This window comes from Erithacus rubecula (genome assembly GCF_903797595.1).
Source record: "Erithacus rubecula genome assembly, chromosome: 21".
Taxonomy (NCBI): domain Eukaryota; kingdom Metazoa; phylum Chordata; class Aves; order Passeriformes; family Muscicapidae; genus Erithacus; species Erithacus rubecula.
This window is the reverse complement of record NC_136673.1, coordinates 30,256-44,731: the sequence shown is the minus strand read 5'-3', so window position 1 is coordinate 44,731 and position 14,476 is coordinate 30,256. Positions and strand designations below refer to the sequence as shown.

At 51.0% G+C, this 14,476-nt stretch overlaps 1 long non-coding RNA gene across 1 annotated transcript; it reads right to left on the bottom strand.

Annotated features, from left to right (window-relative positions):
• Positions 1 to 1,827: 1,827 nt before the first annotated feature.
• Positions 1,828 to 3,689, bottom strand: LOC306811038. Its single transcript, XR_013776590.1, has 3 exons — positions 3,635 to 3,689; positions 2,887 to 3,102; positions 1,828 to 2,349 (listed from the first exon to the last, which is right to left on the bottom strand). It is a non-coding gene; the product is annotated as an uncharacterized lncRNA (long non-coding RNA).
• Positions 3,690 to 14,476: the final 10,787 nt, after the last annotated feature.

Below are 14,476 nucleotides of genomic sequence, written 5' to 3'. Positions count from 1 at the left end.
CTCCCTGGTGCCCCCAGGAAAAAAAGGGGGGGCTATGAGGACAAAAGGAATTTAAATTGAGGGGAGTGACACCTCTTCCGTTATTGTGTGTGTTTAAACTGCGGGAAATAGCCCTCCAGCTGTGATTTAAAGGGGACTGAGACGCGGGCGACTGCGACCCGTGCAGAGCCGAGCAGTGCCGGAGCGGCAGGCGGGAGCGGCGGCAGGAACCGAGCCCGTTTCGGCCGCTCCGGAGGGGGCTCGGGGGCCGCCAGGGCCCGGTGCCGGCCCCGCTGGGCGGGCAGGGGCGGGCGCGGTTCTCCCGGCGCAGCCCCCGCCAGAGGAGCGGCTTTAGCCCCGGGGGCCGCGCTGCCCCGGCACGGCTCCGGCTCCTCTCGCGCCGCTCGCGGCCCCGCCTTCCGCCGCCCCCCGCCCGGCGCCGTGCCAGGCACCGAGTGCCGCCGCTGCCGCCGTCCCCTCACTCCGCGGAGCGACGCCCGCCCCGGAGCGACGCCCGGCATGCGACGTTAGGGACACCTGGGGCTAGTCAGCTTCAGACTGTGCGTGTCTGAAAGGGAAGAAAGGGGAAGAGGAGGCAGGACGAGGAGCTCATTTTGTTTGTGAACTCCATGGCTTGGGACAGCTGCAGAGCACTTCGGTTTCAAATAATGCTGCCCCAGCCCCGTGAACTTGAATCTTTTTTGGGCACTTTTGGATCCCTCTGATCCTTTACCTGCAAGCTGTGGACTCTGAAAAACTTGCCCCTTCTGGATGGGTTTTTACGCATACAAATTAATTTTCTTAGTGAAGCCAGCAGATGTAATGAAAACTTACTGAAAGTGGGTGGCTGGTACACCAGTTGCTAGTAGGTCTTGGTCTTTTCTTCTTTTATTTTTAACCTGTTCTTTAGAGGACTCTTCAACTGGAAAATGGAATAGGGTGGGAGTTGCTTTCCATTTTTTGAAGTATTGCTGTGGATTTTGGTATGTCAAGTGACACAACCAAAATAGCATTGGGAGAACTGAGCTTCAGGACTCTGCACTTAATTCTTTTAATGTGTTTGTGTGGGGGCAGGAAATGCCAAAGCAATTCTGCGTCTGTAACCTTAAGCACAACATCTTTATGGCAAGTGGTTGCTTTGGGGTTTTCATGTCAGTTTTTCTGATCTAAAGGCTTTTCTTGTGCCCCAAAAGCCACAAGGAACCTGCCAGAAGCAGGCCTTCATTGCATAGCTGGGATTTCAATTTGCTCTTGGATTCTTCTCTCCAATCTAATTTGGAGTTCTTGTGCCAGAGGTGGGCTCTGACTCCCAAGCCAAACAGGGTCTGCTGCTTTGCTAAATGGGAATTAAATTGGCCAAGTCTGTCAGGAAAGCAAAACCATCCTGGGATTTGTATGGCCAAGGATGGACCATGAATATGTCCATACTAGCAGTGGGTGTGAGTGCTGGTACTTTTGGGTTGCCTGGTGCCTCTGGCCCCTCAGATGCTTTTAGCAGCAGTCCATTTTTTAAAAGAACACAAAGAGCATACAATGCAGAAGTGTCTTTAGGAAATACATCCATAAAAGGGACTCTTCTTGTAGTTCTCCTTCCTGATTTCACCTGGGCTGGAAGGATGGACATGGCCTGTATTTATCATATGAAACTGATGTTACTAAATTTGTCCATAAGTTCTGATGATGATTATTATTATTATTATTACACATTTTCTGACTTTGTGCAAAGTCCAGTGGTAAAGAATTGAATAACTGTCAATTATTAGGATTTATGCTGTTATACTGAACACTCTGGACATGTCTGAGCTCGTCTGCAGAGGAAAACTGAGTATTCTGGCATTCATCAACACACTCTAATCTCCACAAATTCTCAGAACAGATGAAAGGAGGAAAAATTCCCTCCTCAGGTTCATAATTTTCAATAAGGCTTTACACAGAGCTGAGGGAATACATTTTTTTCTGCAAAGGTGATCTCATTTGGGACTTCTCCTGACATGTTCCAGCTCAGGGTGGGACTGTGGGTGATGCAGCTGGGTCACATCTCCAGACAGTAGTTTAGCAACCTCACGCTCTACATTCCTAAATTCTCCTCCAAGAGCTTAACAACAGCTCTCTGATCAGCCAAACTATTCCCTAGAGAATCAGCCAAATCCAAGTTTGCTAGCAGGTACCTCTGTGTGCAGGGATTTGGTACCTTGTCATTTGAAGACACTTCTGTCATCAGAGGCTCCTCATCCACAAAGAGATCCCATCAGCCTGACGCTCTTCCTGTTCCTGCTGCTGCTCCAGCTTTATTTGATTGCCCCGGCACAACAGGATGCTCAGCAGGTCCACACAGAGGTCAGCAAGCTGAGGACCCAAAGTTTTACCAAGCTATGAAAATAAAGACATCTTGGAAGTGTAGAAAATAGGAAGATGGGAGCAGAAGGGTACTTTATACAACAGGAATAGGAGTTTAACTAAGAATTACTTAGATTACAGCCTCTTCTGGGGGAAGGAACCACTTCCCTATATAGAAACCTGATTCTAGGAGAAGTCTCAGGTTGCCAAATAAATAGTGATAGAATTTAATTTATATTGTGACATTTGGAGGTACACAGGCCAGTGAATTTTACTCTCTGCAAAGGCTTCTTAGGGAGACCCAGGAGCTGGATTAAAATCTCGAGTTTATTTGCACTCACACCAATCAGCAAGGTGACCCACGCAAAGTAAATCCAAAGCTCCTCAATAATAACTGACATTTGTTTACAAATTACATGCAGTTTTGTACAGTGCTGTGCAGCCTCAGAGACAAGTACAGAAAAAAGAGCTACAGAACTGGAACCTAAATTTTAACAGCTAAATAATTTGTACCTTCTGCATGAAAATAAACCAAACATAACCACAATATTATTACAGTATTGCTCTTACACTGCTGAAGTTCTCCACTGTGGATTTCAGGTATAACAGCACGTGCTTTACTCCCAACAAAAGCTGGCCAGGTGGGAGCCAGGAAGCCAATTTTGTCTGAACACCACCTTCCAGTAGGGTATTGCTTCCTCTCTCATAAGCTCTCTTTAGCAAAGTGGTAAATACAGAATCCAGGGGCACAGCAGGTTCCTCGTTTACCTCCTCGTGATTTTTAAACTGTTTAAAGTGAAAAAAGCATAAGAGAAAAACAATGATGAATATGAAACAAAAATCTCCTCAGCTACCCATGTTTTGAGATGAGCTGTGGGCTGAACCCAGGGCAAAGCTCCAGGAGCACAAGTGTGCAGTCCTGCTAGAACAGAGCCATCCAGCAGTGCCCCCAGGGAATCTGTAGTGTTCACTGCTGGCCTTAGAGAAAAACTCACCAAACCCAGCCCAGAGGGCCTGTGATCCCCAACCCAGCCAGGGGCAACTCCAGGCACTCTGAACTGAGGCCACTGTATGCACCAGGCTCTGCTGTGCCCGGTGAGGAGCCTGTGTACGACCCACCCCTGAGCCCTGAGCCACCTCCCAAACACCACAGAGACCTCTTGTGTCATCAGAGAAAAGCCCTGCAGCAAATCTGTGTCTAACATGATCAACAAGAAATACAGAATTAGCTCGACAGAAATGCTCTTTCTGATGGAAATGTGACCTGTATAAATTGTGAGGTTTTTATAGGAATTCAGTGACTTCCGGTATTCCATACCACAGGTTCCTGAGATTGCTTGGGTATCCAGAGTTTATAGTACTGGTTAAACTGGCAGGATACTTAGCAGTTTCCAGGGACTCGAGATCTTTATCATAGAGCTGGAACATCAAACAGAGGGCAAAGGATTCTCTCTGAGAGTGCAGGAGCTCAGTGAAAACAGCAACATGGTTCTCCACTATGTGTGCTCCTAGAAAAGCAAAAACAAATTTAGCTATTGACCTGAGCAGACACTGGGGCAACCCTCCTCACCTTGGGCCTTGGCAGCAGCCCACAGAGCATCACTCAGAAAAGTACTGAGTAAGATCAAGAAGTGTTAGACAAGAGTTCCTGACCACTGAGGAACCTGAAAAATCCTCCACACATTAGTTCCTGCTGAAGTAAATAACCCATCCTCACTGTGCTGTGCCAAGCATGCCTGTATTTTAACAGGAAAAGCCCCCTGCCAAGCACCACCTCAGAGAAGAACTGATTTGTACTGTGGGGCACACCCCAGGTAACATGTACAAGTTAAACTGAATTTTCTTTCAGTCATCCCAGGTGGTACTTGAGCACCAAATACTCACAGAGAACTTAGTGAGGTTCTGTTGGGTTGGCAAATCCTGCTCCAAGCCCAACTGATGCCCCTGTGACTCCCCTGTGACTTTTCTCAAGGAGCTGGTAGAACTGTGCAATATTTGCCACCAGAGCTTCATTCCTGAAGAAGCTTTCTCTGGAAAATGCATCCATTTCCCACTTAACAGCACAGTCCTCTCTCCCTGATCTCAGGAAGAGCTGCCTACAGCCACGGAAACCACCTTCCTCCCCTGATCACCTCACTGTCCTAAAAACACTGTGACAGAAGCCAGGTGGTCCATGCAGGGACAGTGTCTCTTCTCTTTAGGGTCAGGGGAAAAGGGCAGAAGCACCTACAGAGCTTCAGTGCCTCTCTTGAGGAGGAAACACCATGGATCTGCACCCCCTTCTGCTTGCAGGGAAGACAATAAAACAGCTCAAGGAAAAAATGGTAAAAAAATATTAAAAATGGGTAAAAATGATGCCCCTTTCACTCCACTGGTAGAAATTACACAATACCAAAAAACCTGCACCTGTTCCATCCTCGGACTGAAGCAGTAGCTTCTAATGCAGCAGGGACAACAGCAGGGAAGGGAAATGTTTGGATAATCATGTCTTCATTTAAAGATTTCTTCATGAAAGTCATCACTGCCCTAAATCAGGACATCCACCACACACAGGGCATCTAATAAATGAAGAAAAAAAACTAAGCAGAGGATCCAGACTACCAGGAAAAACAACAGAGGTAGAATGCAACACTCTAAGAATACAAGGCAATCTTTTAATTTATAAAAAAAAAAAAAGAAAAAAAGATGAAAGGCACCTTTGTCACACAGTACAATGTTAAATGCAACACAAGCATCACAGCTGAACCTTCCCTCTGCCTTTCAATGCTGCTGTCCAGCAAGGAGAGGCTGCGGCTGCTTCTGGAATCCTGGAAGTGTCCAAATCCAGGTTGGACACTGGGGCTTGGAGCACCCCGAGCTACTGAAAGGTGTCCCTGTTCACGGCAGGGAGTGGAAGTGGAGGAGCTTTAAGGAGCCTTCCCACCCAAACCATTCTGGGATTCCATGATTCTGTGCAGAGACCCAGGCAGAAGGGCTGAATTTCCAGTTTAGTTAAAAAATGCTGCTGCCAGGGCATGGAGAGGCATTTCAAATACTGTTAAAGTGGCACAATCACATCAGAAATTACTTACAGGAGTACAGAATTCTCTGCCTACGCTGGAACCAAATTCCCCGGCAGCGGCGGGTTTGGAGGTGCCGGGGTCGGCACGGGCGGTCCCCGCGCCCCGGCCGGTTCCGCTCAGCGCGGGGCAATCGCGGCCGCCGCCCTCCCGCGCACGGCGGGCACACGGCCCCGGGTCCCCGCGCCGCGGCGGGAGCGAGTCCAGAGCCCCGGCGGGACCCCGGAGCGGCAGCGGCAGCGGCACCGCCGCGCTCGGGCCCGGCGCGCGTCCCGACGCCGCCCGGTCCCCGAGCCCCGCGCTCCGCCCGCCGAGGGAGCGGCGGCACCGCTCGGCACGGGATCCCCGGCCGACACCGACAGCACCCGAACGGAACCCCGGTCCCACTGGGGAGCCCACCTCAGCGGCCCGGGCTCCGCCCACGGCACTACGGCATCGGGTCACGGCGACACGCCGACACGCCGACACGCCGACACGGCGACGGCCCCGCGCCACAGGAACGGCCCCGCCCCTCGCGCCACAGCGCCACAGCGACTGCCCGCCCCCCGCCTCACAGCAACGGCCCCGCCCCCACCTCACAGCGACTGCCCGCCCCCCGCGGCACGGCCCGCTGCCCCCCGGGTTAAGGGTCGGCCCTCCCGGCACCGTCACCGCCCCGCACCGTCACCGTTCCCGCGCGTCACGGGGTCGGCCTGCCCTCCATGTCATCGGGTGAGGCCGGCGTCCCGCATCACCCCGTCGGCCCGACCACGTTCATTGGCGCCGCACGGAATGTTCCCAATCACAAGGCCGAATGGCCGCCGCCATAATCTCCGGCAACACGTGATTATTTAGTCGCAGCCATACTTGTCCTGCACCAAGTGGCCGCGTTGGAGCCGCCATATTTGACCAAAAGCACGTGGCGGCAAGGGTACCGCCATTTTAAACCGAAAGCACGTTGCGAGCATGAACGCCGTCTTTTTAAGCCAAAAGCACGTGGCGAGCATGGGCGCAGCCATTTTGAACCGGAAACACGTGGCGATCACGGGCGCAGCCATTTTAAACCGAAACCACGTGGCGGGCATGGGCGCCGCCATTTTGAACCGGAACCACGTGGTGGGCATGGGCGCAGCCATTTTGAACCGGAAGCACGTGACAATCACGGGCGCCGCCATTTTGAACTGGAACCACGTGGCGGGCATGGGCGCAGCCATTTTGAACCGGAAGCACGTGACGATCATGGGCGCCGCCATTTTTAACCGGAAATACGTAAAGAGTAGGAGCGCCGCCATATTGTACGGAAAGTAAGTACGGGGCAAGAATGCCACCATATTCAACCGGAAGTACGTACGGGGCACTGACGCCGCCATATTTAACCGGAATCACGACCCTAACGCTTTCTAGCGTCGGAATGGCGGCGAAGCACCGCGTCGAGAGCGCAGGGTCGGTCGGCCGGTGTCAGAGTCGCGTCGGGATTAGGCAGGTGACAAGAATGATGCATTTTGAGGGGCGAGGGCCCTGAAGGGAGCCAAAAAAAAAGACGGCGGCCGACCGGAAGTCATTTCCGCCACAACAAAGATGGCGACTGACAGGAAGTGGCATCGGCCACCACAAAGATGGCGGCGAGGAAGGGCGGAAGTCGCTTCATGCCACTCCCATGATGGCACCTCTGTCGTTCTTCGGCTGACCTTCCAAAGGTGGCGGCAGAAAGGGCGGGAAATGAAGGTCCCTGCTCGGCTATTTGGCTGCCTGCCTGCGCCCCGGTGCCGATCCCCCCCACCCGGCGCCGCTTTCCGCGGCAGTGCCAGGCGTGCGGACACGGGCCATGCGCTCAGCGGCACCGCGGGCACGCCGGAGCCCCGCGGGCACCGGCAGGCAGCTGCGGGAGCGGCTTTCTCTGCGGGGCTCCTCCGCAGGAAGGGCCCTTCCTGAGCCGTCCCGGCTCCGCTCCGCGCTCTCTGCCCGCTCCCCTCTGGCCCCGGGGACATGGAGAGAAACACAAATACATCGAGGAAGAACGAACACTCTGCAGAGCTGCCGAGCCATCGCCCTGCCCGCAGCCGGGATCAGCCGGCAGGAGGAGGCAGCTGCTTTCTCAGCCAGCAAGGTGAGAGCTGCGGGAGGGATTTCTTCCTTTGTCCTCTCTGCTGTCACTCCCTCGCTCTGCCTCTCGCCGCCTGTGTCTGCGGGGCTGGGGAACTGTGGGCTGCCCCCCCCTTCCCAGTGTGAGCACAGTCCCTTTTTGGGGGCATGGACCGTGGGAAGGGTTCGAATAAAGCCCCGTGCTCCTGCCCGGGGCAGCTGCAGCCGTTCTGTGCCTTCTTTGGGAGGTAAAAAGGCTGAGAGGGGGACGGGGTGGGCTGGGTGTAGAAGACAGAAAAAATGTAAATATAAAAAATACCTAACTAAACCTTAAATAAATTTATTATTGGTCTTATTTGGTTAGAGGCAGGATTTTTAATCCATAATATAAATGTAGTTTATATAAACAAAAATATAAATGCACAAATGTGCAATATATACAAACATAAAACTAAAACTATATCTGCATTTATGAATATATGTACATGTAAATATATATAAATTAAAATATAAACAAATAGAAGTATATATGTAGGATATAATATAAATAATATATGTTATAGTGTATAATATACTTAATATATATATATTAAGTATCAACTTAATCAAATCTTTATATATATCAAAGAGTATGATATATATAAATAGAAAAATACATGTAAATATAGTTAAAAATTAAGGGTTTTTCTGTTTCTATTTGGTTAGAGGCAGAGCTTTTCAATAAATAATATTAAAAATATAAACATACAAATATATGTAAAGATATATATACATAAAATAGAAAAAAGATCTAGTAATGTAAACATGTACATAATAAATAATAAAAGTGTAGTATATGTTATAATGTAAATTCCATAAAATTTATTGAGTAATATATGTAGTATATATAATGTCAAATGTGGATAGGACCAGAAATTAAATAGGTATAAATAGGTATAAATTTTCTGCATTTAAAGGGGTTTTTTTTTGTTTTATTTGGTTAGGGGCAGGAAGTTTTTTAGTTGTGGTTGGGCTTTTCTTGGGGCATTCATTTAGGGGAATTTTTTCTAGAATTGGGACTTTCCTTTTTGCCCCAGGACCTCAGGGCTGCCCCAGCCTGGAGCCTCTCCTGCATGGTAGAGAAGGAATCCAGGCAGTGTTCTGGGACTTTGAATCTACACAAATGTTTTCCAAAAGTGTTTGCAGAGATCCAGCTGTGGGGAAGCTATTGTGAAGGTTTGTAACCTTCTCAGAGGTAAAAAAAGTATTTACTATTGGTATGAATTGATTGTCATTGATAAGCAGCTGAGGTTCTCTAGTACTGGAGAAAAAATCAGTTTTATTTCAATAAAATTGAATAATTACATGGTGATTCCTACATTCCAAACTCTGTTAGTCCTTGTCCTCTCAAAGTGCAAAGAAGTTGAAGTAATGGAACAGAATTATTCCACGTAAAACATTCTGCATGAACCATGTAAATTTTTGTTTTAGCCTCTTCATTTAAAATATCTGAGTTCTTTGTCCTTTTCATTTTAAGCAATCTTGCTCTATTTGTGGACACCCTTTTTGCTAAGCTAGTAAGAGATGGAAAATAGGAGCAAAATGAGTTTTAGCATGATGTGCATTACTGTGTTTCAGTAACCTTCCTGTTTATCATTAGGGCAAAATAGAAGAAAAGAATTTCTTCTGAACCTGGTTTCCTTTTCTAGCATAAATTGTTGGTTTCTAGCTCAAGGAGCATCTTAGATTAGTCAGAAAGCTGAAGGAGCATCTGGAATTTTAGCACCTGTCATATGTGATGAAGTTATGCTCATCCTGCATTCATACCTGGTGAAAAATACAGATGGTGCTGGTTTGTATTTCTGAAACCTTCCATTAGCAGTTTCCATCTTTGCAGCAGCACAAGTGGGGGGCAGGGGGGAGTACATGAAGGTTTATAAGCAGGGTGAAATCTTTGTGTGTGCTACGTAGGTACGATAACACAACTTGCAGGAAGGTACAGCTGCCAATGAAAACAAGTTTCAGCTCTGCTCCTGGGGTTTTTATCCAGATGGATGCTGATTGTTCAGCATTACCTAATGGCCAGCTTCTTTCAGAATTTACAAAGGTATCTGTGCAAACTATATTTTAGCATAATATATATGTATACTTTATTGATGATAACTAATACATTAATAAAGCACACATTATACAGAACCAGGAGAGCAACGGTGAGTCGCAGGTAAGCATAAGGAGGTGCATGTGGCAGATGAGAGTCTTCTGTGTGCTGACTATCCTTTGGATTTCCTGTATAAATAAAGCAAACTACGGTGAGCAGTTTTGAAATAGGAGGATGGATATATTGCATTAATATGTATTTGACTTGCAGTCAATGGTATTATTGTGCATTTGCTGCTGCATTTCCAGGTATTGCTCTATATGTAAATTTGCATTTAACAGCGTGTATATGGATTGTGTTTGTAATTCAATTTGTATCTGTACTTGCCTTTGTATACATTGTTTGGCTGTGTTTGATGAAGTGTAAATTAAAAAAAAAATTCATTCAATAAAATTGAATATAATAAAGATACCCCAGTCCTTCTCCCCCCTCTTCCCCTGGCTCCTGTCTTTATTTGGTATGATTTATTCATTTTCTTCACTGTCTTTCTTGCTTTGCTTCTCACTTTACTTTTCAGTCTATTTCTGGCTTTGCTTTTCTATTTTGAGCTCTCTGCGTCTCTCTGGTTCTCTAAGTCTATCACTATATCCTTATTTCCCTCTACCACTCTTTCCCTGTAAGTCTGTTTCTTCTCTGTTTCTCTAACTGTGTATTACTATTTTCCTTTAACCCCTAAGTATTTTGCTTTCTCTCTCTCACCCTAACTCTTTCTGTCTCTGTGTTTCTTTTTCTAATTCTCTATGTCTCTCAGTGACCCCCCCCCCCCCCGCTCCCAGGAAAAGAGGCCCCGCCCCAAGAGCCAGAGGCCCCACCTCCAGCAGAGGAGGCCCTGCCCCTGGGGGTGAAGCCCCGCCCCCCAGACTATGGGACATGTCCCCTCCCTGGTGGGTGCAGCCTACTTTCCTGGAAGGCAAGGGCTGTTCTTCCGTAGGCATGGCCTCTTTGTAGGCGTGGTCTCATTTCCTGAGGCAAGGGGCTATTCCCTGGTGGGCGGGGCCACCTTCCTTGGGGGTGGAAGGGATCTCCTCTCCTGGGGGCGTGGCCCCCTCCCCGGTGAGTGTGGCCTCTCCTCCAGTGTGAGCACTTAAGGTGATGAGAGAACAGGGCAGCCCCAGGTGTGAGCACTTAGGGTGAGCAGTCCCAGGTGTTCACAATGAGAGTGAGGATGAGCAGGTCCTGCTGGGGGCTGTTTTAGGGGGAGGGTTTTACTGCTCTCTTCGGTATGGAGCTGCTGGGGGAGAGCAGTTTATGGTGGGTTCCCGGGGGTACCTCGTGGAACGGAGGTGAGAGCACCTCACAGGATCTGGGGAAATGCTGGGATGTGGAGCACTGCTTCAGCGAGGTGCTGAGGGACACTTCTGTGCGACAAAGCAACTGCTGAACAGGTGAGCCAGTGTGGCTTTGTAGTGGGAACTTGTCTCTTTTCCCTAGTCAGCTTTCTCTTGGCTATCCCTCCCTGGTGCCCCCAGGAAAAAAAGGGGGGCTATGGGGACAAAAGAAATTTAAATTGAGGGGAGAGGCACTTCTTCCATTTTTGTATGTGTTTAAACTGCGGGAAATAGTCCTCCAGCTGTGATTTTAAGGGGACTGACAGACGCGGGCGAGTGTGAACCGTGCAGAGCCGAGCCGCAGAGCCGAACCGAGCTGTGCCAGAGCGGCAGGCGGGAGCGGCGGCAGGAACCGAGCTCGTTTCGTCCACTCCGGAGGGGGCTCGGGGGCCGCCCGGGCCCGGTGCCGGCCCCGCTGGGTGGGCAGGGGCAGGCGCGGTTCTCCCGGCGCAGCCCCCGCCAGAGGAGCAGCCTTAGCCCCGGGGGCCGAGCCGCTGCGGCTCGGCAACGGCTTCTCTCGCCTGGCGCCGCTCGGCTCCGCGCGGGTCGGCTCGGCTCCGCGCGGGTCGGCTCGGCTCCGCGCGGGTCGGCTCGGCTCCGCGCGGGTCGGCTCGGCTCCGCGCGGGTCGGCTCGGCTCCGCGCGGGTCGGCTCGGCTCCGCGCGGGTCGGCTCGGCTCCGCGCGGGTCCTGCCTCGGCTCCTGCGCGGGTCCGGCGCGGGCTCCGTCGCGTTTCGGCTCCAGGCCTCCGCGCGGGTTCGGCTCGGTTCCGGCGCGTGGTCGGCTCGGCTCCGCGCGGGTCGGCTCGGCGCGCGCTCGGCTCCTGCGCGGGTCGGCTCGGCGCCGATCGGCCTCCGCGCGGGTCCGGCCTCGTGCTATCGCTCCGCGCTCCGTCGCGGGTCGGCGCGGCGCCGCTACGCTCCGCGCGGGTCGGCTCGGCTCGGGTCCGGCTCGGCTCCGCTCGTCTCGGGCGGCGCCGCTCGGCTCCGCGCGGGTCGCTCGGGCTCCGTTTCGTCCGCTCGGCTCGGCCAGCGCGGCTTTACCGCTCGGGTCCGGCTCGGCCTCGCGCTCTGGCGCCGCGCGGCTCCGTCGGCTCTGTGCCGCTCGGTCCTGCTCGGCTCCGCTCGGCTCGGCGCCGCGCGGCTCCGTCTCGGCTCGGTGCCAGCTCGGGTCGCTCTGCCCCGTGCCGCGCGGGCGCGCTCGGCTCTCCGCTCGGGTCGGCTCGGCGCCGCTCGGCTCGGTGCCGCTCGGCGCCGCGCGGCTCGGCTCCGCTCGGCTCGGCGCCGCTCCGCTCGGTTCGGCTCCGCGCCAGCGTCCCGTTCCGCCGCTCTGCGCCGCCTCCCGCTCGGCATCTCCTCCCTCCCCGCGCCGGCATCTGCTCCGCGCCGCTTCCCCTCGCCCGGGTCCCGGTGAAAGCAGTGCCACATGTGTCACCTTAAGCGCTACATCTTTCTGACACGTGCTCGGGTTGGGGTTTTCATGTCAGGTTTTCTGGTCTAAAGGCTTTTCTTGTGCCCCAAAAGCCACAAGGAACCTGCCAGAAGCAGGCCTTCATTGCATAGGTGGGATTTCAATTTCCTCTTGGATTCTTCTTTCCCATCTTTTTTGGAGTTCTTGTGCCAGAGGGGGGCTCTGACCCCCAAGCCACACAGGGTCTGTTGCCTTGCTAAGTGGGAATTAAATTGGCCAAGTCTGTCAGGAAAGCAAAACCATCCTGGGATTTGTTTGGCCAAAGATGGACTGTGAATATATCTGCAGTAGCAATCGGTGTGAATGCTGATAGTTTTGGGTTGTCTGATGCCTCTGGCCCCTCAGATGTTTTTAGCAGCAATCCATTTTTTAAAAGAACACAAAGAGCTTACAATGTGGAAGATTGTTTAGGAAATGCATCCATAAAAGGGACTCTTTTTGTAGTTCTCCTTCCTGCTTTCACCTGGGCTGGAAGGATGGGCATGGCCTGTATTTATCATATGAAAGTGATGTTACTAAATTTGTCCATAGATTCTGATGATGATGATTATTATTACACTTTTTTTTGACAGAAAACATTTTCATTTTGCCTTTCCCACGTTGTTTTCAGGTCCTGCCCTGGAGTGACATGTGTGGTCTCAGACAGTGATTCCCTAGGAGGAAGGGGAGCCTTTGTCTCACCTGCACAGCTCAGGTGGATGTGACAGAATTGGTGTGGCCTGACAAGGAATGAACAGCTGTGTTCTGGAGTGCCTCGAAACCTTTCTCTGTCAGGTTTTGGGGGGGTTTCTCTTTGGGATTTCTTGTGATGCAGCACCTGGGGTGTCCCTTTGTGCAAAGTCCAGTGGTAAAGGATTGAATGACTGACAAGCAGGGTCTGGGATGAAAATGGTTCTGTTAAAATCAAGCAAAGAATGCAATAAGAAAGATGAGCATCCTTTTAATTTCTGAAATAGTTTGGAATAAAAATGCTGGGAAAAGGCACTTTTGCATTTGAATTGGTGTCACCTGGATAAAACCCCTTAGTGAGCAATGAGAGCAGAAATGTGAAAGCCAGGATTCTTTGACTTCTGCAGGGGACTTAATTTTCTTTTCTTTTCCTCCTCTCTTTCAGGACAGGAAAAATCATTACGCTGCTCGCATCTTTGCCAAAAGCTGTGGTGGTTGAACAGCCAAAGCCAAGAGACTTCAGCATCAGGGGTCTGTGCTTGAGGGCTCCTGGTCCTGTCTGTGCTGTGGGGTAAGTCACAGGGATGCTGCGTTCCTCTTTTCCTCCCTGCTGGGATTGGCTGCCTAGGGAATCCTGGATCTGGGTGAAATGCCAGCTCTCCTGGTGTTCAGGGATGCAAGGTCTGAGGGACTACGTTTACCTAGGGCTTTCCAGCAAGAGGAAATGGGGTGCCAGAGCCGTGTCCCATCAGGCTGCGTTTCCCTCTGGGGAGGAGGGAGTCTGGGCTGAAGCGAGATTGCCACGAGCGCTTGGATGAGCATTCCAGGGAACAGGGAGCTGGGAATTGCAGGTGCTGCCGGAACCATTGCCTTAGGTCTGCTCCATCTCTGTCTGACCAGTGGGATTTGTGCTGGAGAGAGAGGTGGTGTTGGGAACAAAAGCAGGAGTAAATCCTCTCTGGAGATGTGCAGCAAAGGACTGAATAGCATGGAAGGAGAGCATTTAGAAACTCTATAGCTCTTTCTCCCAAAATTAAGATGGAGCAGTGAAGGGGGTGGTTGGGTTTGGTCTGGGAATCTTATTCTTTGTGCAATTTTTAATTATTGGACAACATACTGTACAGTATCTTTTGAACAAAAGCGGTCAGAAATTTAGGTTAAGGATTAGAACTTTCTCTGTGAAACACTTCAACTCTTTTGTAATGTCCATTTAGAGGTGGGTTTTGGCAGCCCAAGTCCAGCCAGGGTTCTAAGCAGCGGCATCTTTAGTCTGAGAGAAATCCGGAACAGTTCGGAAATTTAGCAGGCAGAAGCCCAGTCTAAGGCTGCATTTCACAGAGAAATAGGCCCCTGTTTGTGTCCACTGCCCAGTTAATTAAACGTGGCTGCTGCCTGCTAAAATTCCAAACAGTGCAGAGTCTCTCACAAGCACAATCTG